This window comes from Leopardus geoffroyi, chromosome C1 (genome assembly GCF_018350155.1).
Source record: "Leopardus geoffroyi isolate Oge1 chromosome C1, O.geoffroyi_Oge1_pat1.0, whole genome shotgun sequence".
Lineage (NCBI taxonomy): Eukaryota > Metazoa > Chordata > Mammalia > Carnivora > Felidae > Leopardus > Leopardus geoffroyi.
In genome coordinates this window covers 174923653-174950128 of record NC_059328.1, presented here as the reverse complement: position 1 = coordinate 174950128, position 26476 = coordinate 174923653, and the positions used below count along the sequence as shown (strand labels likewise).

Sequence of the window (26476 nt, the reverse complement as noted above, 5' to 3'; positions counted from 1 at the left end):
GAGCATCTGACTCTTGATTTCAGCTCAGGTCATGATCCCAGAATCCTGCATTGGAACCCCATGTAGGGCTCCACGCTGAGCATGGAGCCTGCTTGAGATTTTCTCTCTCTCCCTTTCTCCCTTTCTCTCTCTGCCTCTCCCCGCCTCTGCCCCTCTCCCCCACTCATGTGCTTCCTCTCTCTCTCTCTCTAAACTAAAAAAAATTAAAAAAATTTTAAAAAGTAGCAACACATTGATGATCCATAAACATAAGTTCAGTCAAAGTCCCTCAAATCACAATATGAACCATTGGAGGTACATAATTTGCAAACACAAATTTGACATCTTTGAAGTTCTATTAAGTCTAAATACCATGCAAATGCAAAGCAGGATAAACTCGATTATAGCTATATCTTGCCTTCAACATTAGTTTGAGTTTGGAAAGATGCATGTAAACTCCATTCATATACGTTCTTTGTTTAGCAGTGGATGAATCTTACTTGTTGGTAATGTCCTATGTTTAAAGAAAGTTAAATGTTGTACTGTCATGATCTAGCCTCTGCCTCCCTCTTTGACAAGGTCTATGACACTCTTTGCCCTTCATTCATTCCACTTCGATCACATGGACCTACTTTCTATACTTTGAAACAGCTATGTCATTCCGTCCTCAGAACCATTCATCGAGTCATCCTGTCTTCTGGGAACAACCTTTCTCCTGAACATTCCAGAGCATCCACCTCTTCATACTGCTACGATCTTGAACAACAGGGACCATCCTCCATGTTTGTGCCTCTTAGAATCTCCATTCTTAAAAAATAAGGTGCCAAGAACAAAGTTCTTGATTACTTCTTGGTTAACATGGTGGCAACCAGGCAGCCTAAATGTGCCTGATACATCTCCTCCCAACTTCCCATTAAAATTCAACATTTGAAATACAAGGTTTACGATCTTAACAAAAGAAGCACACTAGTATGTAACTTTAAGTTAAAATCTCTAAAATCCCATTATTCACTAATAATATTAACAAATTCACAGGAATGTTCTCTTGTCATCCAGGGTTCTACGATGACACATCAACCACTTGTGATGCCACCTGTCAAATCTTTCGATGGCCCTACCTTCAGGTATTGCATACACTCCAAAGAACATTCGGGCCCTAATGAAAGTAACACGTTGGATTTCCAGTGGAGTTGAGAATAATGTGAACATGTTAATAATAGTAAGAAATATTTCACAGAATGATTCTTAATGTCAAATAACTTCTGAATAAAAGAAAACTTTGAAAGGTAGTCTAAGAAAATACTGGTAAGGATAGACTTATGGACATCTGTCAAACTTATAAAGTCATTTCCTCAGGATCATCAGGTATGGATTTAGCCCTGAAGTTCTTATTTCCTTGACCAGAGAACTAGGGATGTTAAATTAATTTGAATGGGTCCAGCAGATATAGTAATATTAATGATCTGGTAGTATTTGCCACAAACATCACACACAAAAACACACATACACACACACATAATGTCTGCAGCTAAGCTTTTAATATTATAACTATATATATATATATATATATATATATATATATGTTTCTATATATACGTACATAGAAAACAAGTTATGTTTAACGTTATAAAATAATAGAGCTAGGTTGCTCATTTGAACTAACTTTGGCCTGTAAAGTTCGTTCTTTTGTGATTGACATAGTCACTGTTAGATTCCTATAAATGATTGTAAAACTTTCCTGTAATTGGAACATAGGAAGATATCATTTATAAATAAGGGAACAGGAAAATGGGGGAGTGGTGTAAGCTGTTTTAAAAATTTAAGTTGTTCTAGAGACTATTTTTTTGAACTCCCTGGTCAAATAGTTTCCATTTCAATCCTGGGCATTAATTACAAGTTTCAGGGGGCATTGATGCTTCCAGAAAGATTACTGGTGTAGACGGATTTGTCTTCTTATTTATATTTAGCATTATAGTTCCATGTCAGATAACATGGAACTGTTATTATGCAATTATTATTGCACCTCACAACCCTCTTCCTGACAAAATTAAAGTGGTTTTCCTGTCCTAACTTATTTTTAGACTGCAAAGTATTTAACAATTAATCATGTTTCATCCTGATAAACTATAAGAACATTAATGAAAAAGGCTTCTAAATAATTTTATCTTGAATTCAAAGCTAAGTGACATAACTCCTTCTTCTGATTTTTAAATTCCGAAGTAATTCTGCTGGACCCAAAAATAGACTCTCTATAATTATTCTTTTTCCCACAGCATGTCTTTGGGAACTCATCATTGTTTTTCTGTCCTTTTATGTGTCAGCTTCCTCTGCACATTACATCTTATATGACTCACTGTTCCTTAAAACAAGGCTTGAATGCTCAAAATGCCTACTTATATCTGACAGCTGGATTTTTCTCCCTGAACTTTTTTATGTGAAGTGGAGCCAGATCAATTTTTATAAGCCCCAATTATGAAGATATATAGGAAAGAGCACAAAATGGAAGAAAATTCACTTAACTAGGCAAAAGCTGATCTTGACCTCTACCATCTGTGTGTACTAGTCATCTTCTTGTGAAAATTAAAAGTATTACACAATATTTTTCTGTCTTTCCAACTTATAAATTTTAACATGTATTGGATAGTGTGAAGGAGATAGATTGGAAGTGGCTTGAAAATGAAAGGTACAAATATAAACTGTTTTCTGTTCATTAGATTGATCTCTGACTTGCAGAGTATTGGTAAGATTCTTTGTGAGCAATTGCCTCTTTTGTAGTTTTTAAAATTTTATTTCCAACAAGTACACTTCAAGGTGAATGTGTGTTTAAATTCCTGCACGAAAGAGGCTGAATAATGGTCTCTGGGGAGATTAAAAAATATAACAGAGAATCAGAATTGCGGTTTGCCATCATATTAGTTTGACTCATATATGATTTAATTTTAACCTCATGAAAGCAGCACAGAAGTGAGACTTTGAAAATTCTTGGTCTTAGATCATCTACCATGGCTGTGGGATACGAGGCAAAAAGTCTCCTAAACTCCTACCTTCCAAATCTGTAAAATGAACAGGTTACACTATAAAACTTCTCAGGTCCATTCAGCTCTGAGATTCTGGAACCTCTGACCCTAATTATTCTGAATTAAAGATAGGAACTGGAGATAGAATACTATCTGAAGTTATTGATAACAAATAAAGTGATTTGTAATAGCTCATTTCTAACTTTGAATATTTTTGCCCTGCTTTATTTAGATAATCATTGATTATACTCTGAAATATGACAGGTGGTTAAGAGGTGGGAAAGAGAAAAAAATAAGGAGAATATCTCTGGCTAGATTGAATTCAGGAAATAGAAGAATCTGTTTCCGGTTATCATTAAAATTTAATAATCTTCCTAAAAATTCTTTATGCCTCCAACATAGCAACAATATTAACTTTTAAATTTCTAACACTTTAATAGTCCACTTTCACATTGAAATCTTAAACCAACTGGCACTGAATCTCAGATATAATTTTTTCCTCCAAATTGATGGACAGTTGTACCAACACTTTGTATTAAATAGTTAATCTTTTCTATTACTGATTTGAAACTTAACTACATTGTTATATTTACTAAATTCTACTAAAATTATTTTGGATTCAAAGGTCCATTTGTCTTGTTACGTGTTCAGTTAAACTTCAGAATTATTCATTACCTTGATTGTATATTCATTACCTTGATTTATAGATTATCTGGGAAACAAACATCTTCATACATTTTAGTTTTGCATCTATTAAAACAAACGTCTGTTTAGGGTGCCAGGGTGGCTCAGTCGGTTAAGTGTCTGACCTGCTCAGGTCATGATCTCACAGTCCGTGAGTTGGAGTCCAGCATCGGGCTCTGTGCTGACAGCTCAGAGCCTGCTTCAGATTCTGTGTCTCCCTCTCTCTCTGCCGCTCCCCCTCTTGCACTCTCTCTCTCTCAAAAATAAATAAATAAACAATAAAAAAAACTGAAAAAATTATAATAAACATTTAAAAAAATTAACAAAATCTTATTTTTCAGCAAATAGTTCAGAGAATCAGTAGTGAGTCAGTTTGATTAGAACAGTAGGAAGTAAATTAAGGTAAATCTGAAACTCAATGTTTGTAAACTGTATTAAAATACTCCAGAAAAATTATATCTTCAGTCTTTGGAACTATGCTCAATAGATCAACTCCATCCATGACTGTCTTACCATCCTTTGTAAGTTTTATTGCACAGTATCCTGTTGCTCAGAGCCAAATATAGATAAACAAAATATAGATAATTTTTCTAAGAGATATGATTAAGGATCTATTATAAAAATAGGTATTAAGACATACAAAATATATTTTTAAATGTAATTTTTTAAAGAATCAAAAGATGTGATTTCTAATAGACAGTATGTTCCCCAAAATACCTGTTCTCATCTTGCTATGTAATTATGGAGCCATGTGTCCAAGAAAAATGATTCAAATAAAAATTACGAATTCAACAAAATGAATTAAATTTTTTTAATGTTTATTTTTTTTGAGAGACATAGACAGAGTGTGTGTGGGGGAGGGAGAGAGAGAGAGGAAGACACAGAATCTGAAAAAGGCTCCAGGCTCTGAGCTGTCAGCAGAGTCCAAGTTGGGGCATGAACCCATGAACTGTGAGATCGTGACCTGAGCCGTAGTCAGACACTTAATGACTGAGCAGCTCAGGTGCCCTCAACAAAATGAATTCAGCCCAACTGATGAGGAACCTTTGCTATATATATACTTGTCATTTATGTTATCACATGCAAAATTGAGAATGAATCTAACACCCATCTCAAAATTCAGTGTTATTATGGATCAAGTGCCTTGGTGTCCTTTATGAATATGCTTTTCTGAAAACTCCTTGTTAATTCACTTTTAACCAGACTGTCTTTTAGTGCCTAAAGTTGTTCTATTTTGTATTGGTCCCTGAAATAGCCCTTTGATCTCCATAAAAAATTGTGTTCATATAAATTGCTTTAGAACGTAGTAAACTTCATTGCAGATTTTCATAATGAAAAATTCAGGAGAGGTTGCTATGCTAGCAATGAAAACTTCGAATAACTTCAAATCAAATGGTAGACATCACCATTTTTAAAATGTCACTTGTCCTCTCAATATCATATCTACTTCCTGCCTCTCTCCATCTTTTTGGATCCACTCTGCCTTTATTCCTTCTGTTCATCACTCGTTTGCCTGATTCCTTTCCAGGAGGTACAATACTACATTTTCTTTTTTTTTTTTTTTTTAATGTTTATTTATTTTTGAGAGAGATAGAGACAGAACACGCGTGGGGGAGGGGTACAGAGAGAGGGAGACACAGAATCTGAGGCAGGCTCCAGGCTCCGAGCTGTCAGCACACAGCCCGATGCGGGGCTTGAACTCATGAGCTGTGAGATCGTGACCTGACCCGAAGTCGGATGCTCAACCAACTGAGCCACCCAGGCACCCCATCAATACTACATTTTCTAATCCTGATTGGTGAAAAGGAGATTTCTTCTTATTTGAGCATCTGCTAACATTCATAGCCATGTGCCTGCTCTACTCCAACTGTTATTTTTACTATTATTTATTTATTAAGATTTTATTTATTTATTTTTTTTTTTAATTTTTTTTTTCAACGTTTATTTATTTTTGGGACAGAGAGAGACAGAGCATGAACGGGGGAGGGGCAGAGAGAGAGGGAGACACAGAATCGGAAACAGGCTCCAGGCTCCGAGCCATCAGCCCAGAGCCTGACGCGGGGCTCGAACTCACGGACCGCGAGATCGTGACCTGGCTGAAGTCAGACGCTTAACCGACTGCGCCACCGAGGCGCCCCAGATTTTATTTATTTTTTAAAGAATCTCTACACCCATTATGGGGCTCAAACTCACAATCCTGAGATTAAGAGTTGCATGCTCCACTGACTGAGACAGCCAGGCACCCCAGTGTCATTTTTAATGTATTTTATATATTAAAAAAAAACAACACAGTTATTTTCCTAAGAGGATTTCTGATGACATTGCTAGAATAATCATTATTTAATATGTTATGATAATTTTCATACTTACTAATATTTAATTTAATAGATAAAAAATAAGTTGTTGAAATGTATAGGAATCATGCTATATGCAGTATAAATACTATAAATTTTAAAAAATTTGTTTCCTTATCATTTGTTCCTTTTCACGTTTGCTCTACATTAAATTACAGTTTAAGTCTTAATCATTTTTCTGACCACAGTACCCAGCATAATGGTTCTCAAACACAATACAGTTTTATTTATGGTAGAATTGCATTTCATCATTTAATATGTCTTACATATTAGACATATCACTTTAGACTAGTGATCTACAAACTGGGGTATGGATACCCCTAAGGGATAGGCAGAAATAGCTTGTTTTACAGAAATCAATTCTAGATCTTTAACCTTCATTTGAACCCCATCCTAATTCTTGTCATTACAAAATTCCGAATGTCCAAGCTTTAGGCCAGTTCTTCATTTTTACCTCTCCTTTCTTATAGTCTTAACTTCTTTACACACACATGCATTCTTTCACCTGTCTGAGTCTTACTACAAAGCATTTCTGCAAAGTGTAACAATCCCGTAGGCCACAAATGAGGATAGGCACAATGCAGACATTGGTTTTGCCAAGCCTCCTTCAAAATGAACTCCCCCCTCTCTTCATCTCATTAATTGATGTATTTACAATAAAGTTTTACTTTTTTTGTTTAAAAATCATGTATCAAAATTTATAATACATTTACTATGATTTGATCTAGAGTATCAACTCTAGAGCCAAACTACCTGGTTCAAATCCTGAGTCAACCACTTTTTAATCACTTGGTAAAATTAATAAACCTACTTGTACCTCAGTTTCCTCACAGGTAAACCTAAGAAAAACATAGTACCTACTATACATGTTTTTAATAATGTGATCATAAAGTCTGAAAACCTAAATATTACTTTTTTAACTATTATAAATTAGAAAATAACTTATTATGTATAATTTATGTATCCAGACTTAGTGGTTTCTCTGTATATAAATTTATAGATACAAGTAGAGATAGAGGTATTTAGTACTTGGAATTTAGTAAACCTTTAAAAAGTGTTAGTTACTATAATATCTACATCGTCATTATTTCTAAAAAAAAAATTGTAATGGTAATGCAATCAAGTAGGATTTTTAAAAACATTCATTGACAGTCATTTGAACAGGAATTTTAGTTTTTATTTTAGAGAGAAAGAGTGTGGAGGGGGGAGAGGGGCAGAGGGAGAGGGAGAGAGAATCTTAAGCAGCTGTCCCCACCCAATGTAGGGCTTGATCTCATGACCCTGGGATCAGAACTTGAGCCAAAATCAAGTCAGTTCTTCAACACACTGAGACACCCAGGTGCCCCAGGAAATTTCACAAAGGTATATATTTTGTTGCATAGAAGATTTTGAGCAGGGAAGACTTCATTGAAAATGTTCCTATGAAAAGATTAGGAGAGGTTTGCATAGTAGCCATGCAAACACGTCAAAGGAAAAGGAAAAACACCATGGTTCTTAAAATGTCACCTGCTCACTCAATGATCAGTTTTCTCTCTCTCTTTCTGGCTTAATTACAACAAGATTAACTGAATCTGGGATAATGTGACTAGATACTATAGATCACACAGAAATGAGCTGTTGGTGCTGTTAGTAAGCAAATAAATATAAGGCTCTGTAAGCAATGCATTGAAACATACCAAAAAGGTTTCTCTTTTGTTGTTAAGGACAATAAATTATAAGGAGGTTAAGAAAGTTCCTTTACAACTGGGGCTTATAATTCTCTGTGTAATAATTTATATTTGCAATTTATGATCATTAACAAATAGCTTACTTTTATTATTTTTGCAAAAAACATAAGAGGGTGCCATTAGATGCAGGAAAACTCCATAATCTTTTACCAAGATGCATTGACTCAGCAATCAGTTGAACAGAGAGTCCCATATTGAAGGAATTTTTATGATATTCGAATCTTGTTCAGTGGGATAGTCCCATACTTATGATTAAGAATCAGGCCCTTCAGGCCAAATCGCAACCAGAGTCCATCAGACTTCAGATGAATTCTAATAGTGGATGGGGTGTGGATTTCCCCTATGTAGGAAAACCCCATGTTAAAAAAAAGAAAGCCATCTCCATACCCTGCCAACCAAAAACCTTGTTTGTTTCACTAAGCTATTTTATTATTGTTTCATTTGTCTTCCATCCTATCTCCCAGGCCTTTCTTAAACTTCCTTTCAAAGCAAATTAGTTATCTTTTTATGGAATATATCAATTTTGACAAAATCTTTTCCTCTTCCTGAAATGTGCAAACCCTAGCTTGAAGGTGACAAAGTAAAATTATCAATCAGATTAGGCCACTTCATTTATACCTATCAAGGTTATAAATGAGCTAGCTCTTAGCCAGTGCTTCCTAAACTGTCCATATTTATATATTTCCGAGGTTATCTCATTTTCTGTTTATGTTACTCCATCAGTCACAGTATACTTGTAAATGCCAGATGGGCAAGTCCTCCACATTTTGTGGCTTGTTCCATTAATGTATAAGTCCTGCTAATGTTATATTTAATGATACATCTTTAAAAAATGAAAAACATTTACATGTATCGCTTCCTGTAAAAGTGAGCAAATTTCTACCTAAAGTAGTGGGAAAATGCCTAGGACCTAGGAATTAAAAAAGGATGTGGCATATGAGGAAAGTACAGTTATTTATTGTATTTTACAGGAAATTCCTGCTGTGGCTAAAAGTTCTTTGCTCTCTCAAACTGCTGTAGATATAAGACAAAGGGAAACCAACACAAATCATTGTACCTTTTAATATGCTGAATCTAAAGTTTGCCTGCCATGAGAAACAGACTGTTAGAAACAGGCTCTGGATTTAAAGGAAACTAAAGCTGTGATTCATAAACCTGGCAAATAGACCTGGCGACAATTAGTTAACTCCAACCAGCCTTTAGACCCATTTTTATTGTTTTAAACTGTTTTACATGACACCAAAACCTCCAGAAGAAAATTCAACATTTCTGTCAAATGTTTTGTCTACATGACCTGAAAGAGTAACAGAAAAATAAGTAACCAATAACTATCAATTCCAATTATAAAAAATTACCTCATTGGTCAGCTCCACATTTTAAAAACCAATTTGGCTATTGCTAAATGAGACTTTCAGCAGGAGAGTCCCTCCTGATAAGAAAAAAAAAATGCCGTGCTGAATTTATTATTTTTTTATTATCACACAAATAGAGTAAAGTTGTTTTTCACATTTACTATATAATTGGTAACAAATTCCAACTTCAAATCATTTGGGGATTCCACTTTATAGAGTGTGCTAATCTTAGTTACTTATTTCCAGAAGAAGTTTATTAGTCCTTATTTACTCTCCATTTTTCCCAACCTCTTTGGCCATGCAATAAATGATCCAGAAAACAGTGCCCTGACACAGGCTGCCACACCACTGGGAGCACTAATACACATATACACATAAAATCACAACATACTTTAGAATTAATTTTCCCATCATAAGCATCAATTTTCTGAATCATAGCAGACTTTATAATTTATGATTATTGCCAGGTCATAAAAATAGTCCTCAACATGAAGCGCCTGGGTGGCTCAGTCAGTTAAACATCCAACTCTTGATTTCGGCTCAGGTCGTGAGATACAGCCCTATGTCAGGCTCCGCACTAACAGGGGACACTCTTTCTCTTTCTTTCTCTCAAAATAAATAAATAAACACTTAAAAAATATTTCTCAACATTATCCTATTAAGTCTTGTGTTTTCTTTGCAAAGGAGAAATAATACTGAATTCTTCTATAACATCTCAGATGCTACATAACATTTGTTAGAATATCTGGTGGAAAATTATATACAAGTAACCAACTGAGCCACCCAGGAACCCCTCACAAGATATATTAAATTAAAATCATAGACTACCTTTTGGGTTTGCATTTTGTAATGCCTGGTTTGGAAAGGTCTATATATCTGTAGCCAGAGAAAATTCTTCTATTACATTTTATTATTATTGTCTATTCCTGTCTTTGAAGATCAAATTTATCTTTGCAAAATTTTATTAGTGAATCAAGGAATATCCATGTTTTCTCGGATAAGTCCTATCTATCACAATGTGAATTGTAATTTCTATTCTTTCTATAACTTGGAAGTCTTTGGTGCCATTTCTGGCCATAGAGCTTTAAAATGCCCTATTTTCACTACTCTAATATATTAGCTTTATTGTTCTATAGGACCAGAAGTATCCTTACAATTTTTTGATACAACCCCTACATTTTTTAAATGAAAAACAGAGAAGCAGGCAAATAAAAAGATTGGTTAAAAGAAAGAAAATAGTAATCTGGTGTCACAACCAAAATAAGGACCCATTTCTCTTCAATATACTTATATTGACTATTCTATACGATGACTACAAACCACCTAATCATGCCGTTTAGAAGTTATCTATAAGCAACACTCCATTTTTCACAAAACTTAATTTTTCTCCATCTTCTTCTGGATGGTCTCTATATTGTCAACATGACACTAAGCATTCTCTGATATTTATTCTAGGATATTGTTAGATTTGATAAATCCATTTCACGATGCCTCCATTCACATTCTGTTAAATCTGAACTTTGGGGTTCATAACCACTCTAGTGGCCATTGAATTTGTCAAGTTATTTTCTAACTGGGGTCACATAATGTGCTGCTGTACTGTAAACTTGAGGATAGTTGTTGCCTCAAGATCTCTCATGCAATTTTAATGCAAACTCTGTTCAAATAAGTAGCGCGATTGATATCTCTGTTGAAAAAAATTTGACCTGTCAAGTTTCTGAAACTGCTCTCCATACCTGACATGATGAAAATGCTACTCAATTAACACACACATGTGCCTAGAGACTTTGTGGCCACTATGTCTTTTCCAGGTCTCTCAATGGCCATTTTATTGTATTTTTCTCTCTTTATGTGGCAACATATTTAGCACCAGGGCCTTAAGAAACTCATTAGGCAGTGAGTTTTTATAATGAAAAGGGATTGTGATAAAATATATTCTTCACAGAAGGTAAAACCAGACTCTTACCAGGGCATCAAGCTGACTTCAAACATCGGTGGAATGGACAAAAAACTAAGCAGAGATTCTGTTCATTAAATGTAACTCGTTTAAGTCATTTGGTTTTTAAATCTGCCTAAACCCATATGGAAATATATATTTTCTAAAAATGCTAATTTTTAACTGAAATCTCAGTAATAAAGAGAACATGACCATTTGTGTATATAATTAGTTGCTCACATTTCATCTTGAAAATGCTGTTAGCTCAGTTCCCAGGGTTTTGCATATCCAGGATGATTTTCCTGAGACAGCATAGGGTAACAAATAGGAATTTGGGTTAGGGGACATGTTTCTAGTCTGTTCTTTGCCTCTGAGCAGCTGTGCTAATGTGGTCAAGACATTTCACTTCCCTGGTCCTGAGTGTCCTCATCTATAAATTAAAGGTTTTTGGACCTAACTGATCTTGTTTATATTGTGAAATGATGATATTTAAACAAAATAATAAACAAAAACTGCATATAATTGGTTCTCATCAAATAACAGCTTTTGTTACTATTATGGCTATTATTATTAATGAAACCATTAGGTCCTTCTTTTTTTTTTTTTTTTTTTTTTTAATTTTTTTTTTTTTAATTTTTTTTTTTTTAACGTTTATTTATTTTTTGAGACAGAGACAGAGCATGAACGGGGGAGGGGCAGAGAGAGAGGGAGACACAGAATCGGAAACAGGCTCCAGGCTCTGAGCCATCAGCCCAGAGCCCGACGCGGGGCTCAAACCCACGGACCGCGAGATCGTGACCTGGCTGAAGTCGGACACTTAACCGACTGCGCCACCCAGGCGCCCCTCCATTAGGTCCTTCTAACTTTAATTGTTGTGAATGGCATTGAGTTAAGTGTTTTGGCTGACAGTGTTCTGTTCTGAATTGTTTCAACAGTCTGTGTTTCACTAGAATTGTGTGCAAAAACATGGGTACTTACTGGGTGTATAATTAACGTCAAGATAAAATACTGAGCTAAAAGTATCTTCTATGATTAATTCTCCTAAACTGTCAACTGGTCACACATGTATGGCTTATCCAAAAAATACTTACTACATCATCTTCCAACTCATGTTACATACTTTACTGCTAATTCTGAAAAAAAAAAAGGCACTTCCTGGTATCAGAAAGATCTCAAATTGTATGTGATTGCTCATAAAATTAATAATTTCAAAGGCAGAAGTTGCACAGTATTATTTAATATGGTCCATTTTTTTTCTTGAAGAATACTCTAAAGCTCTTAATACAAGCAAAGAAACCAAGTTAAATGTAAAAGAATATTAAGGATTGTTTATTTTACTATCCTAGTAAGAAAATGCTCCACAAACATGATCTTTTAGTGATGGTTTTGTTGGGTGGGAGGGGCAGAAGTGCTTCATATAAGCTTTAAAATAGTACTAATAAATGTCAATATAGCCAGTGACTATTAGGGGGAGTGAAATATATCAGGTTCCAGAGGTAGTTCTGGTTAACAGTGTATGTTTAAGAGTAAGAGTCTCAGGTTAGAATCCTTGCTCACTTCATTAGTGAGATTACTTTGAGCTTTAATTTCCTTATCTGGAAAAAATAAGACAGAGAATATCATAATTTGTAACCTTCAGAATTGAATATGATAGTATGCTTATAGTACCTAAGACAGTGTTTAGCATGCAGTGAACAATAAATGGTAGCTATTACTATGTAAATTATTTTATAATCCTGATTTCAATAGTTATTAATATCATCAGATTAAACCTTGGTTTATAGTAATTTATTTTCTACTATTTAGTTTTGACATTTTGGTAATAGATTATTGAATGCTACCTCATTGAATTCTTGACAATTTCTGCTTTCCTTTTATTAATTAGAGGAACCAGGATGAGATGCCTGGTCCAAACACCCTTCTTTCACCCACTTCCTACTACCCTCCACTGTTATCCCTATGCTTGAAAATATACTGAGGAATGTTGAATGTTGCTAAAGAAAGAAACAGGAGGTTGTTTTGTTTTGTTTTCTGAGACATAATCTATGATGAGGAAGACATAAAGACTCAGAGTATCACATGGCACCTATACTTTATTGGACATTTGAATTGGTTTGGAGATTCTAAGGACCTGAAGATGCAGACAACATTTTCATGAGAAAATTAGTAAAACTCTGGAAAGGACTTGTGCTGTCTTAGAGCCCAAGTGGCAATAGCAGCAGAGGATAAAGTTAGAGGTCATTTTCTACCATTTCTATATAGAACACAGAAGGACTATGGCATCTTGAGAAGTGAAGACTTTGTGAGGATTAGGTTATAGTCTTTGTGACATTATTGTCAAATTGAAGTAGTAAGACATGGCAAGATGAAGGTCACTGAAAATGATTCTAAGGGCAGAGAGAATAGACAAAGAAAGTCAGAGTGCTAGGGAAAGAATGGTGTGGGTTGGTCCTATGAAAGAGACTGGCTTGCAAAGCATCCCCTTAGGGATTTCAAGAGACACTTGAGACTTTGCAGGATGCTGGAGGTCCAGTGTTCTAAGGTGCAGACAAAATCAGAAATTTGTGAGTTATTGATAACGTGACTTGATATCCAGAGGCTTTTGGGGTCCAACAAGTTTTCAGTCACAAGAATAAGAGTTTATGTAGTCTTACTCTCTATTTAGTCTTATTTGTAACTAAGATATTTCAATACTATGGAACCAAGAGTGGGTTTCAAAGTGTTTGGATTTATGGAAATAATAAGTGAACTATGGGATTAGCTACTTGACTTTAAGTATCTTGTGGTTTCATGTGAATCATCTGGCAATAAATCAAGTGTGTGATATTTCCTAATAAAGTTATTTTCAGAAAGGAAAAAATGAGCATAGCTTCTTCCACATGGGAGGTCTTGCTACTGCTCTATATAACCCTAAGGATTAATCTGTTCATGGCTTAGATATTTCTACCTAAGAACACAACATGTAAATTTTTGTAAGTCCACAGTCACAAGTCAGCATTTAGTGGTTCAAGGAAAACTCAAATGGCTTTGAAACCCTTAACTCAATTGTTTCTTAAAACCCATGCAAAGCATTCCGTATTTGGTATAAGTGTACTTATACTCCTAAACACATATTATTGATATACTTATGTGTAAATAATCTAAGATTACATATTATAAATGTTACTTCATTTCTTATCTGAACACTAGCCTTCCCCCATACTTCTATTCACTTATAGCCCTCTCCTGTACATTTCAAAATTCTTTTTTCTTTTCCTCAAGATACCACTCAAATATATACACTCTTGAAAAGTAAATTCATATTGTTCATTATTTTCCTGCTGGAAGTACTTGACAAGAATTCATAGTTAGTTTCAACGTATTCTTTGAATAGATTTATTTATTTATTTTTTATTTTTTTGCCCTGCCGAGCTCTTTGTAGTTCTTTGTAGGCAAACACATGAAACTTGGCAAAGGCATCATGCTCTTTACCACAGGGACAGCTGCTTCTCCAGTACTAGTCCACTTCTTTTCTTTTAAAAGTTTTTGAAAAGAAGAAGCACTATAATTATGATCATTAGCCTATTTGAGCTCTACTTTCAACCAATTTCATTATAATGTTATCATTACATTTTGAGAAAATAGTTGTTCAATAAATACGACATTTTTCCAAGATATGCATTATGAACATTAAGTCATAATCTCATGAAAAAACTTTGATATCTTCTGTAACTAGTTCATTAGATGATTATTTTAATCGAACTGATTCTTGATACAAAAGACAAACTTCTGTCTTATATTCACTACCCTAGAAAGATATGATCTTTTAAAAACATGAAATAACAGATTTGATTAACCTCAACTGCTCCATGAAAATGATTTTTAATGTTCTTATTTTGAAAGCTGTCTCAGAAATGTTAGCATCTATTTCATTTTATAGATTTTGGAATCACAACTGAAGATTCAATGATCAGTAGAGGAAACAGAAGGTGAGTTGGCATATGAGCCTATCTCTGCTTCCAAAAAGATGAGCATGTGACTCTAGAACTAAGAGTTATTAATCACAGCATTTTCCAAACTACTATATTTTTTATTTTTTTGTAATTTTTTAAGTTTATTTTATTTATTTTGAAACAGAGAGAGAGGGAGACAGAGAGAGAGAGAGAGAGCGAGCGAGCATGGGAGGGGCAGAGAGAGAGAGAGGGAGACAGAGAGAATCCCAAGCAGGCTCTGCATTGTCAGCATGGAGCCTGATGTAGGGCTAGAACTCATAAACCATGAGATCATGACCTGAGCCAAGATCAAGAGTCAGACACTTAACTCACTAAGCAACCCAGGTGCCCCTAAACTGCTATATTTAATGCTTAATATTATGATATTCATCTTTATAATGCCTTCAGGCAGATGTCACAGATCCTTTTGAGATAAATTTATGCCTCTAGTTAAAACATTCTAAGGAAGGCCTTTTTAATGCATTTTAATTTAACCTCACATATAGTATTTTCTTAACACAAATTGTTCTTTTGCAAATTAAAATATATTTCTTTATTCTAAATTTTGAATAAATGAAATGGCCTATTCATCAATCAGAAAGTGTTTAAAATGAGATAATTTTTATAATACCATTTATAAAGCTCTTAGAAATTTTTCTCTAGGTTTCACTTTAGATTCAAGCTCTGAGAACCAACTAAAACCTAACTGTATTAGTCTTCTAGGGCTGCCATAAAAAAATAACAGACTGGGAGGCTTCACAAATTAATTTTCTCACAGTTCTGGATGTTGGAAGTTCAAGATTAAGGTGTTGGCTGGTTTGGTTTCTCTTTAGGCCTCCCTTTTGGGCTTGTAGATGTCCACCTTCTCACCATGTCCTCACATGGCCTTTTCTCTGTGTGTATGCATCCCTGGTGTCTCTTCCAGTTCCCCACTTATGACCTCATTTAACCTTAATTACCCCTTAATTGAGGGTCGTATTTCCAAATATAGTCACCATTTGGATTAGGGCTTCAACATATAAATTTTTGGAAAAAAACAATGTAGTCCATAATACCAACAATTTCTTTTTTTTTTTTTTTTTTTTTTAATTTTTTTTAATGTTTTATTTATTTTTGAGATGGGGAGAGACAGAGCATGAACGGGGGAGGGGCAGAGAGAGAAGGAGACACAGAATCGGAAACAGGCTCCAGGCTCTGAGCCATCAGCCCAGAGCCCGACGCGGGGCTCGAACTCACGGACCGCGAGATCGTGACCTGGCTGAAGTCGGACGCTTAACCGACTGCGCCACCCAGGCGCCCCTATACCAACAATTTCTAAGAAATTATCTCAAAGAAGGTGGAAGAGATAAGAATTATTTTAAAAATTTAGAATCTCTAAGTAAAAAGTAATCATCCATGTCTTCTATACGCCAATGACTCCCAAATTTAAATTGTTATGTATGAACTTCTTACACATCAGCCCTTCAAAACGAATTCTTCAGCCAAATATTTCATTAACTATTTATAATTGGAAACCCTTTTATGACTCAATGTCAAATTGATGCCAGAGACACTATTAGTTTCCTACCAGAGATACTATTAAATGCCACAGCAGTTTATGAAAATTTTTCTATATATTAGTATGCTTACTTTTCGGATTTATACTCTTCCTCAGATTCTTCAAAAAGATTTCTCTTTCCTTGGTTCTTCAATGTTTTTCAATTATGCCCCTTTTTAAAATTTTTTTTTGTTTGCTGATCATTACATGAAAATAGATCTGCTTGTGGACATACACATTTTAAGAGGTGACCTTAGCTTGTTCTTTATTCTCTAGGGTTTCGCCAAAATCCCTTTCCTCTTTTTAGGTCAGGAATTTAAAGCCAAGCCTGTAGGCACTGATTTTAGCCAAATTCCCAACATTCAGGGAGCATTTATGTAAACATTTATCTAGATTTTTCTAATGTGCAATTGTCTCATATCCTATATCACATGTCTTGTTATCTGGAGCTCTTACACTTTGACAAGTAGAATTCATAAAAACCTCTTCTCCAGGAAGAAACAAGTATGTTGTCTCTATAGTGGCTCTTTGTTACTTCTTTCCTTCCCTATAGGACTTGATTTGTTAGATTCACTCTTAACCAAAGAATTTATTGAGACAGCACCAATATCTACACCTAACCAAATCAATCCATCAACAAACAGATATATTTCATTTTCTGAGAAGTGGGATTCCTGAATGAATGGCAGGCAGTGGGAGGGGTGGAGGATGGGGAGGGGGGAGATGTGTGTGGGGTGTACAAAAAGAATAGACTCATTTCTCTGGTTCCCTTAAAAAAAACACCCACACTTACTAATTTCCTGATGAGTACAACTCCCAGTTCTATGAGCTTCAGAATTTGGTGCTGATGTGTGTGTTAACTTCTTGTCTTTTGGGTAGGCGCTGGTTGTTTCTGAATCCAGTTCTATGTTTACTGGAATGCCTCTACAGTCCTGGAAAAATCTGTGTTGAATAAAAGTGTTTCCATGTTGTTGTTGTTTTTTTCAACTTTTGTGTATTCAATGTGTAGTTGCCATAAAGATAGTAGATGGCATATAGTGCACAGGCTGTCAGTCAGATGCTATTTGTAGCCAAGATTCACATATACTTTGATTTTAGGTAGTATTTATAATATCATGATAAAAGAAAGGTTGTATTTGCAGTCTCCTACAGATTTGGCAGCTAATAGTTATGACCTTTCTTAATGAAAGTGGATTTTAAATGAGTCATTATGACACGCTATCTACATTAATATATGAACAGTGAGTTTAAAATGTTGTCATCGATTTATAGCTTTATTATTTAAAGTTACTTTTATATTTATAAATGAAATATTGTTAACTAATATTGGAGAACGAAAAAACTTCCTTGGATAAAATATGTTAATTGACTTTCTGGGACAGCTACCGTTATATAACTTTCCCAAACTCACACTCTAATAACACAGGATAGAACACAGACTGTTACTCTCCAAAATGAAATTTTTGCATAAGTAAATATTTACTATGCTGATGTCCCAATTTAGCTTTCCATTCCTCCTACTGGGTGACAATTATTGATATCCAGTATTAAATTTGCCTTATAATAATACATAATAGGAACTTTTATTAAGTGCTTACTAATATGCCAGAAAGTGTTCTTAGCTCACTACATACTAATTTTTCATGTAATATATTAACCCCAAATTGGATGTATTATCATTATCTCCATTGTATGCAGATATTGAGGTTACAGGGATCAAAGAATTTGCCTGTCACATAAATAAATAGTATAAATTTATATCAGAGCTCAACAAAATACAGACTTAATCAATGACTAACTCCAAAAAATAATCTTTCTCACTTCTCCCAAGATGTAAATGTGAACAAAGCAAACTCTGGGTTGCCTTCTGTGGTACTTTATATCTATTGAAACATAAATCAAAATTATTTTGTGTGTGTCAGTACACAAGTTATAGCTTCAATGAAAGATTATTTCAAGATCAGGCCAATGACAACAACTTTGCATAGTTTTTCTACTTCAGAATTGTTGAAGAGAAGAGTAATTTCCACATTTGCTGGAAACAGTCTACCTCAAACCTACTTTTGTTCTTTTGGTATATGAATGACAGTGTGTTAAATAATATTATAGTCCTATAAAATCCTCTTGCTTTCCTCTTACAGGAGGGGGCAGATAGGATTTAATTAACTGGTAAAAATATAACAATTATAGAGTAGTGATCAAATAGAGCAATTAATTTATAAGATTTTAAAAATAAGAGCTGACAATAATCATAAAAAATAATATATGATGTCAAGTAAAATGGAATGTTTGAATCTCTGAAATTTGAAACTCTGATATATAAATACTATGCCCATTTGATGTTCATCCTTTTCTCCCTATCTTTTGTTACTTTTTGTGGCTCATATTTCTTCCCCCTTCTGGACTATCTCTCAGTCTCTCTCTCTCTTTTTCTCCTTCCCTCTCCCTCTCTGTCACAGTTGCTTAGATCACAATAACATCTTCTTTATTGGTCCAGAGGAAAATCCTGGCCTTCTACTAAGATTAAATCCTGAATCAAAACAAATGAGTTTGAAAAGCTGATCCAGTGGAAGAGGGGGAAAAACCTTAATGTTTAAAACATTTTCCCAGGGGTTCCAGGACTATTATCCTTCACTGTTTGGGAAACCAAGTCAATTAAAGGCATTCATATGTAAAACATTCCTTTACAAAGAGCTCACAGTGACTGTTAGAGTCTTGGAGAGACTTTTACAGATTTGGAGAGACTTGGTATAGATTTTATATCTTTAACCAAGAATAATTATAAACATTTTATATGATCTGAATTAATTTATTTGTACACTCTTTAAAAATGTAACTGCTACTTAATTTTTAGGAAAAAATTTAGGAAACATTAAATTCTGTATCTCTCTGAAATGTTTTAGTTATGAACTGTGTAAAGCATGGAGAATGAGAGATCAGAATAAAAATGTTAAAGAAAACACTACATTTTTAATCTTATCTTTTTTCTTGGTCTACCTATTCTTATTCTTTAGCTATCACTGGAGTATAATCGCTTCATCCACTGTACAGTGATTAAAATACTTAATTTCTTTCACTGAAGTTTTTTGGTAACTTTTCTGAGATGAGAGAATTTGTAGATGAATTGCAATAAAATCCAAAAGTTGTTCTGGAAAGGCACAAGAGCAAAAATATAAAAACTGGATGCAGAAGGGAGTTTTTAAATTTTCACTTGTACAGAGCGCAGGACTCCAGTTCAAAGGTATATGAATTCATTTATTTATTTCTGCAGTAGGCCTTTGGGCTTCTGTATCATCCTGACTTTTTGAAAGGAAGATATACCATACATAATATAATTTTATGAGCATCATATTATTAGACATCTTTGGGGTATATTTTTAGATTCCCTTTTTCTAAATAATGCTTAAGATTGTTGACATAACTCCTTTATTAACTAAGGCATTGAGAAGAAAAGAGGAAAAAAAACTCCTTATAGCTATAAGCAAAATCTCAAAATAAGTTTTCTAAGTATATCAATAAATATCAAAATAGCATTATTTTACCAACCATAATATTTTGTTGCATGTATACCTGAAATAAATCAATGGGGAAAAGTTCCTTTTTTTTTTTTTTAGTTTGGCCTTTGATACTTAATGTATTTGCATTAACACATAAATAATAATAACAATATTTTCCCCTTAGAATAATAGAATTAAAGAACAAAAAAGAATTTAAGACTCTAGTCCAATACCCTTATTTTACAAACAAAACAAAACTGACACCACCAAAGTTAAATGGATTTGGTCAAATTATGTAGAGCTTGTTTAGTAGCAGAAACCAAGACAACATATAGAGGTGAGAATATTAGGAACTTTAATGCACTATACACAAGAAGCCTTAGGTCACACCTGTTTGTTGCTAGAACCAGCTCTCACTCTGTTTCCTCTGTGATCCCCAGGTTTGGTAAAAATTAGAACCCTGGGTTTACTCTCATTCAACCAGATGCTATTTGAATTTTTTAAAGCAACATTTTATTTAAATATATGCTTATTGCCAAAAAAAACCTTTAATATCAAGCAGTATATATTTATATCTCACTCTATCTCAGCCCTCCCTTATACTCAAAGACCTCTCATTCTTTTATTTTTAAATTTGGATTTTTTTCTCTTAGCATATAAAAGTCTATGCTATCGCAAAATTCCAGGGCTAATAGGCAAAAACATACTACTAAACTTTTGAATATACACCATTTGAGAATTAGAAGAGGGGCACCTGGATGATGGTTAAGTGTCCGACTTCTGCTCAGGCCATGATCTCATGGTTTTTGGGTTCGGCCCTGCATCGCGCCCTGTGCTGACAGCTTGGAACCTGGAGCCTGCTACAGATTCTGTGTCTCCCTCTCTGCCCTTCCAATGCTTGCACTCTGTCTCCTTCTGTCTCTCAAAAATAAATAAATGTTCAAAAAAATTTTTTTAAGAATTAGAAAAAATAGTTCCTTTGAAAATGTTCACAATGTTTCCATTTTGATTGTCATAATATATTTACCTACCAATTAAAAAACTTTTTTTTCAGAAGTATGAGAGAACACTTTTTTGACTAATTTAATAGTGCTTTTCTTTATTTTGCAAACGGATGGGACAGGGACACCTGGCTGGCTCAGTTGGGGGAGCCTGTAACTCTTGATCTCTGGGTCATGGGTTAGAGTTCCCTCTTGGGCATGGAGATTACTAAAAAAAATAAATAAATAAACTAAAAACAAACAAACAAAAAACAAAATGGCTGGAACAAACCATCTTAACTTTTCTTTTATTCTTTCTATGGACACATGAATTTTACTATGATCAGTTTTTGTAAATTATTAAAACAATGCTAATGATTATAACTATGCACACATATTTGGTAATGGATAATATTTATTTATTCATTAAAAAGCTTAGTGAAGGTTACGACATTCCAGACAATGCCCGGAGACGTAAAGATTAGTAAGACAATGACCTCAAATAGCACTCACATTTAGTGGGGAGGATAAAAAAATCAGACCTCACCAAGTCGAGTGTGATAATGTGCTATTAGAGGATGCGTAAAAAAGGAGCATTAAGCTATCTGTGGTGTAGGCATAACTTGAGGGGGAGACTCTGGAAGTAAGTTCAGAGTTTCTTAAGGATGGCCCAGTTAAAGTTAAGCCCTGAAAAGACAGTAATTAGATCCTTCGTAAAGAATTATTAGTATTGTTGTGTAAAATAGTTTATTTTTTCCAAAAGTCTACTCTTCTCACAATGGACTAAAAAATTTTCCAGTTGATTAGTTAATATGTGTTTTTAAGGATGTTGATTCCCATCACTCCTTCCCTGAGTAGGAAATAGAACAGGAAAATGGGTCTTATCTTCTAGTTTTGGCTTCCTCTCTTTCTCTCTTTCTCTTTTTCACACACCCACAACAGAAGAGGATCAAATCACATTTTTTTTAAAGACTTATTTGGTTACCTATTTTAAGTATTAACCATAGCAGGGGCACCTGGGTGGCTCAGTCAGTTGAGCATCCAACTCAGTTAGGCTCAGTTCTTGATCACACGGTCTGTGAGGTCGAGCCTGGAGTAGGGCTCTGCACTGACAGCTTGGAGCCTGCTTGGGATTCTCTCTCTCTCTTTCTCTCTCTCTCTTTCAAAGTGGCTTTCAGAAAATTTAAATTACCTATGGGTTTCACATCATATTTCTTTGGAAATCACTGTTTTAGATATTTTGATTCAATTAAATTCTGTGTAGTACAATAATCTATATATATTTTTTAAAGACCATCAAGTGGAGTGCCTGGATGACTCAGTCAGTTAAGCATCCGACTCTTGATTTCAGGTCATGTCATGATCTTGCGGTTCGTGAGATCAAGCCCCATGAAGCTCTGCACTGACAGCATGGAGCCTGCTTGGGATTCTCTCTCTCCCTCTATCTCTACCCCTCCCCCACTTGCACATGTGCTCTCTCCCTTTCAAAATAAACATTAAAAAAAAGTACTAACCACACCATTATAAACAATGGTCAGTTAAAACTCCATAGAAACCAACCAACCAACCACCATATTAGGTTCCCCTATACTTCCTCTTTTTTTCCCCTCCTTTTTTGTACCAACTGGTACCCCCTTTTATGCAGGGGCAGAATCCTCCTAAGATTTTCTTCATGATGAAGATATGTAGCAGAAAATTTCAGTTTCATTGTAAATTGAATATTCTGTACATCTCCACTGAAGAATTTATTCCCAACTTTTAAAAGTACATATTTTCTTACAAGTAATTTTCATTAAATAATAAGAACTAAATCAAAATTATGCAATTCTACAGAAAAAGAAAGTATTTTAAAAATCATTTTATTGTTTTTGTTTTTTTGCTGGGGATGGTGGTGGGTGGTCCAGAATCAAGCTTTCCCAATAAGAATGAAGTGATAAAGCTCAAATGAATCACAGCCCCATATTGGCACTATTTTATATTAAAATAAAAGGCAACATTATGTTTTAAAACACAATAGTATATTTTACTTAATTAATAACAAATTATCAATTTAATTATTTCAATTATTTTTATTATATATGTATGTATTTATTATTAAGTTTTAATTATTTTGGACAACAAGATAAACTTAATTAAGAGCTGCTGCAGACTTTTCTTTCTTTCCCCTTGAACCATTTATGGTTTATATATGCCCCATTTTATTTCCAACTAATACCCTCCTGCTATTTCTAGACAATGCCTCTGATACCTTCAGTTTCACTGGTTTCTTTACCAAAGAATTGATGAAGCAAATAAGAACCAAAAGTTGATAATGCAAAACCAGGTCTTTTTAGGGTATGTGTTTGTGATAAATCAAGAAAGACTTTTACTTCTTTGATAGTATTGTCCTGGGGATCTAAAGAGAAGATGTGAGAGACTTAATCACAGGTGTTTATTACCATTTTTAGATCAAAGGCCTAATATATAAAAGAAAAGGCATCTACTAACAGAGCAAGGGTCAGCAGTGTTATGTACAGAGCAAAGGCAGTTCTGATAAGACAAGTGCTTTTCAAAAGGGTGCCTTTTGTCACACTCTCTTGAATATTGTAATCCCATGTGTATGGTGACCGATAAAGTCCTTCTGTAAAGAAAGCTGACAATTGGCATTGTTTGTTAAATATCCATATATAATTTTACTCAAAATTACAAATCTTATCACAGGGACCAATGAAAGCAAACCAAGGTATTCCCTTTCTGCTGCAGGGGAGAGAGAGATGACTTCTTAAGTACTTATCACGTCCCAGATTGTAATAGGTGATTATGTGAGTTATTACATGTAACCCCCACAGTGTATTTAAGATATGTTGTATTATGCCCATCTGAAAGCTACAGAAACCCAGGTAGAGGTTGCAGTTTAGGTATCTGCCTACATTCTTAATTAGTAGATACTGCAGCTAGTATCCAAAACCAGAGATCCAAAAACCTGTGCTCTATGCCCTGCATTTTCCTTTCTGTTTTCCTGTCTTTTTTTTCCCAATACAATTCCCCTACTGTTATTTAAGAGAAAAAAAAATGTTGTTATCTGCTGCCTAAAGCAGCCTACTGCTCAGATAGGTGTATTGACTCTTGCCCCAGAAGGGCTCACGTGAGTTTTCCAGCTATAGCCTCCATCCAGATGTCTGTCCAGTAGACTGTTTTTAACTTTTATTGACTTTCATCATCACTTTTTTTTTCTCTGAGATTGCCAGGGTTATCACTGGTAAGAAAGACTCCCGGTGGGGAAATACGCCTCACTAGAAAGACAAACACACATAGTACTACAATCCAAGTTGCAATTTGAGAAATGGGCCTCAACAATGTATGAGATTCGTTTTGAAGTGACCAAGTCAGACCTCAGGATGTTACGAATTTTTTCTTTTCCTCCAAAAGAAGAAGAAAAAAAAAAGATCAACTTACTAGGTTCCTAGGGAACCATTCCATATGATTAACCTATTTTCCTTTTATTTTAACTTTTACTAAAAAACTATTAATTTTCTATAGTGATTTTTTTTTCTCTTTATTAGGAAAAAGTCCTACTGTAGCGGACAGATTTTATACTTGACTTTTTGGGAAATCAACCCTTCTTTTGTTTCTTCAGTGTATTTTGCATTTACATGAAAATGCATTGTCTTAAGATGCAGGGAGAGAGGGGGCAGTCAGGTTATGAAAATGTTTTACTATTGTCATTAAGGCCTGTTACTCCATGTCAAGCGTGACAGGGCATTTTTTTCTTTAACACATCCTGGTCCAGTTAAGGCTGAGATTCAGAAAAAGTGCTTGACACAACAATTTAGCAGGAAAGAAAGCTATTTTAAAAGTCTTTTGGGAACATGTTTGTGAAACAGGAAAAAACATACCATTGAGTTGATAATAGCACCCCCGTAAAGGTTAGACTCACTGAAATGGATTTGCCATCTTTTTTCACAGGGAACGCGTTATTCTTAAGCAGCAGTTCTCACTTAGGCAAAGCTTAATTCAGCAAGGAGTTTCTTCCTGTGCAACTGCTTTTGCACTGGAAAATCTATTTTTAAATTACAACCCAGACTTAGTCACACCGGTAAATAATTAAAAATAAGCTTTGTTGGGTATGTCCAAAATGACAGCACTTTACAGAGTGCATCATGGGACAGTGTTCCTAGCAAATGTCCAAATGGCATATCCAGATTTCCACTTATTAAGTCCCCAAAGAACCTCCATTTCCTCACAGGTCTGCACCTTTACCTTCCTTCACTCATACAACCCTTGCTTGTTCTGTACCTATGCCCTGTTTTTCCAGTTCCTTGTCCCAAGAAACCCTATCTCTACCCTCTATCAACACACATTCTTACGCTGAATTCCTTAAACACTGATGTTTTGAAATGTGCTCTAATTCAGTTCGCATACACATCTCTTCGAATACACTGTCTCTTCCCTTCCTATGGTGACAGTCCTTCTGGATGAAATTTCATTGTTTACTATTCTATGATATGATTATGGGTGTGAACTTTCTTTCAAGGCCCTCCCTTACTCATTTTGAGAACCATCTCGACAAAGGCCCAGGCACTTTGTTCTTCAAAATGTCTCATCTGTACTCAGATTCCCACCAACCCTTTTCCTCTGCTGTATCCCCTATTATCAGTGATTGGAACTTACTCAGATATTCATGTTAGAATTCTGAAAATCTGTTTAGGTGTTTTACACTCCCTAAATTCTCATATTCTCACAGATTAAATATTTTTAATATATCTGACAATTAAATATTCCTCTACATCCCCATTATTATTATTCTTAATTCTAGCCTTTATGATTATTTCCTTCCCTCTTTAGAAGTCACCACAGTATTCCAATTTGTCTATGTCTGCCCTTGTTGCCCTCTTTGAATTAATCCTCCTGCTTTCTAAATTTTTTTTTAATGTTTATTTATTTTTGAGAGAGACAGAATGTGAGGAGAGGAGGGGCAGAGAGAGAGGAAGACACAGAATCTGAAGCAGGCTCCAGGCTCTGAGCTGTCAGCACAGAGCCTAATCCCGGGCTCGAACCCACGAACCAGGAGATCATGACCTGAGCCGAAGTCGGACGCCTAACCGACTGAGCCGCCCAGGTGCTCCATGCTTGCTAAAATGAAAATCTTATCACAGTGCTCTATTGCTTAAGACCCCTACTATCATTATTTATTTTTTGTACTGGAGGTAGCAGATCTTTGGAATACATGTTATTCCTTCTCAGTTGGTACCCATGGTAGACATCGCTGATGTATCAGTGCCTCTCACCAGGTTTAGCCTCAGACTTATCACTGCTTCTCAAGGTAGTCCTGCCTGCCACGGCAGCAAATCACAGCAGGCATCTCTAGCCTACATTATCAGATAAAAACTCAGGAAAATACCATCTCTAATCTGTTTCCCTGTCTCCCTGGAAAGTCTCGTCTCTTTATGTACCACTTTCAAG

General features: G+C 34.9%; 1 protein-coding gene across 2 annotated transcripts in view; it reads left to right on the top strand.

The window, feature by feature from the left end:
• Positions 1-26476, top strand: part of CALCRL (calcitonin receptor like receptor) — a 105059-nt gene that overhangs the window by 18928 nt on the left and 59655 nt on the right. Inside the window, exon 2 of one of the 2 annotated variants that reach the window (XM_045480453.1) lies at positions 1036-1103. The exons of the other annotated variant lie outside the window; for it this stretch is intronic. The gene's annotated coding sequence lies outside the window, so the exon portion shown is untranslated. The remainder of the gene's footprint in view (positions 1-1035; positions 1104-26476) is intronic. 2 annotated transcript variants of the gene reach the window in all.